The sequence below is a fragment of the Echinops telfairi genome, unplaced genomic scaffold, assembly GCF_000313985.2.
Source record: "Echinops telfairi isolate 266 unplaced genomic scaffold, ASM31398v2 ScPeMD7_7400;HRSCAF=8409, whole genome shotgun sequence".
NCBI classification, from domain to species: Eukaryota; Metazoa; Chordata; class Mammalia; order Afrosoricida; family Tenrecidae; genus Echinops; species Echinops telfairi.
Genome location: NW_022111300.1, coordinates 10,874,717 through 10,878,143, shown reverse-complemented (window position 1 = coordinate 10,878,143; position 3,427 = coordinate 10,874,717).

The window sequence follows — 3,427 nt, the reverse complement described above, 5'->3', positions numbered from 1 at the left end:
GCTCACTGCCATGAGGCATTGCTGACTCACAGCGACCCCTTGTGTGCTCCCGAGACGGTGACTTTATGGGAGTAGAAAGGGCACTTTGTTGAGCATTACACACACACACACACACACACACCCCAAAAAAACCAAACCCAAACAAAACAAAAAATAACCCCAGTTGCTGAGGTATCCATCCTGGTCCCTGGAGCCCGTACTCCGGTGGGTCAGTGTAGAAGCGTGCACCATGGGGCTTGCAGTGGCTGACTTTCTTCTGCAATGCCTGTGGGGAGACCCAAACCTCCATTTTCCGTTACTTAGCAGTGGAGCATGTACACCTTTTGCACAACTCGGGCATTCCTATAGAGCAGTGGTTCCCAACGTGTGGGTTGCGACCCTTTTGGGGGTTGAACGACCCTTTCACAAGGGTCACCCGATTCATAACAGTAGCAAAGTGACAGGGATGAAGTAGCAACGAAAATACTTTTATGGTTGGGGATCACCACCACATGAGGAACTGTAGTAAAGAGTCTCGGTTTTAGGAAGGTTCAGAACCACTGCTCTAGGGTCTCCCAGGTTTTTAAGACAGGATTCAGGGACCCAGGAAACTAATCCAGCAGAAAAAGAACCACAGAGAGAGCCAGCCCAGGGACTCCAGAGAGGGGCCTCTGGCTGAGCGGATTCGAGAGGAGATTCTGGGAGGAGAGTAGGTCCGAGACTGGCTTGGGAGAGAGATGCATGAACAAAGGATCAGAAAGAAGAAAACTGAACTCCCGATTCCAGTGAGGGCATTCTGAAGCATAGCAACCCTGGACTACAGTCTTTATGGTGGCAGATTGCCGCGTTTTTCTCCCAGGGAGTCACGGGTGAAGTTCAGTCACATGAGGACCCCCTTAGGGAGGCGTATTAGAGAATGGGTGTTGTACAGGGCTTAGTGAGGAAAGGAGAAGATATGTTGGGACCACTGTCCTCCTAGGAGGTCTCTTCATTTAGAAGACAGCCAACTAGACCATGCACTTGATTGAATATATGATAGGTGAAGAAGAATGTGACATCAGGGTTGGAGGAAGACTTGTTAATACCCTTCGATATACAGATGACACAACCTTGCTTGCTGGAAGTGAGGAGGACTTGAATTACTCGTTGATGAAGATCAAGGATTACAGCCTTCATTGGAATACAACCCATGTAAAAATAGTCCAAAATCCCCACATCTGGACCCATCGGAAACAGCATGATAAACAGAGAAAAGCTAGAAATTGTCAAGGATCTAATCTTGTGTGGATCTGCAATCCATGCTCATGGAAGTCAAAGACCCGTCGCATTGGGTCCATCTGCTGCACAAGACCCTTGACGTGTTGAAGAGTAAGACCGTCATGTCACTTTGAGGATTCAAGCCTTGGTATTTTCAGTAGCCTCATCTGCATGTGAGAGGGTCCATGCATTTGAATTGTGGTGCAGCCCGCGATTCTTTCAAGTGCTGCAGACTGACATGGGAACAAGCCAATCCGTCTCGGAAGAAGTAGAGTCAGAATGCTCTTTCGAAGCAAAGATGGCGAGACGTCCTGCCACGTATTTTAGATGCGTTTTCAGGAGAAACCAGACCCTGGAAAAGATCAACATGAAGGCAGCAAAAAGAGGCAGGCTCTCAGCAGGACGATCGACCCAGTGGCTGCCACCATGGGCTACAACATGACAACAGTTAGGAGGTGGTGCCAGACTGGGGAGTGTTCGGTTGTCCCCAGAGATGCCGTGACTTCCAACCGGCTCAAAGGCACCGAACGACAGCAACAACGTGGACGGCCTTGTCCCAAGAGATAGATTGAAACTCTGTCCTCAGTACCTGTGAATATGGCCCAGTTTGGAAGGAACCCTGGAGGCATAGAGGTCACACAAGGTGTGTGGACCACAAGGTCAGCAGTTCGAAACCACCAGCGGCTTTGTGGGAGAAAGGAGGCTTCCTACTCCTGTAAAGAGTTACAGTCTGGAAATCCACTGGGGCAGTTCTTCTCTGTCCTTTAAGGTCGCCAGGAGTCAGCACTGGCTCCACTTGATGGCAGTATATTAGTGAGGTCATAGTATCACAGGGCGGGTCCTAACTCTAATGCCTTCTGAGCAGCATTTTATAAGAAGAGGAAAGGAGAGACAGACAGAGAGTCCCACGCAGAGAAAGAAGAGACCATGTGAGTCTACACCTACAAGTCAAGGAATGCCAAAGGGGACTCTTTCCTAGAGCTGATGTCTGGACTTGGACTTCCAGTCGCCACGATACAGTAAACTCCTGGTCTTTGCATCCATGACCTTGGGGACTTGTTCTTATGGCAGCAGCAGGTAACAGAGAGGAGCACTGAGCCGCCTCCTACATGGAAGGTCCAGACAGTTTTCTCAGGGTACTCTCCGTGTGGCTTCTTGAACTGGAAATGAAAAATTCATGTTGATTAAATATCAAATCCTGGTCCCAGCACCCTCATGCTTAGGGCGCTATACTCCAGACACTGCCCACTGCCAGCGGCTCTGGGGCGGGGCTGTCAGGGCGGAGAGCCTGGAAAAGGCAGTAGATTCCAGCCCTCTGTGCAGGGAGCGAACATTCTGGTGTGTCTAGTATTCTAGGGAGGGAGGAAAACAAGGCCATAATGTCTCTCCGTGTCAGACATCCTAACAAGGATGCACAATGGCCTGCTCTCCCCCAACCTGGTGACAGGGGGTACATCGGGCACAAAGGGGAGTCCCATCCCTCTGTTTTGAAGCTTTCAATCTGCTTTTATCTGCAGGCCCTCCTGGGAGGCCCGGAGGAGGCGCCAGCCATTGTCTTCCCTGGTATTGCATTTGCTTTGCCTTGCTGTGTGGGGAAGGGCTGGTCCGCCCTCTCCTAGCAGGGACAAAGGGCAGGAGGCAGAGAAGAAGCTCCAGAGCTAATTCCCCTGCGCCCAGCAGAGTGTCTCCCTGGCCTCCCCAGGCCACTGCCTCCCGCTCTGAATCAAGTAATTGGCATGAACAGATTGATCGGCAGCGGTGTGTGGCTCGCTCGACAGGCGGGTCATCCGGGCATACAGACAGCTGGGCAAACCTGGCGCCTAGGTGTTTCCACCGGCGTTCTGAGCTAGCTATCCAGCAGCTGCCCTCTCTTTATGTTTGTTTGTTTAAGCAGCCGCAGATGTGGGAAAGAGAAAGAAAGAACGAGACAGAGAGAGAACCTTTCCCCCTTCTCCCTTACAGATCTGTCTTGAGGTTCAGCATCTTCCTTCCTCCCCAAGCTCAGCACTCGGGACCATATTAGATTCTATTTTTGTGCCTCTTCTTCAACGGGGATGAGGCTTGCGTTGGCATCCCGAGTTACCACCTGCCGCATGCTCTTTCGTTTCTGTTTGCTGTCGAGCTCGCTCTGGGTCCTGGGTCTCCTCACAGCTCGTTCTGTGGAAGAGAGGGGGAGAAAAGTGCTTCCATG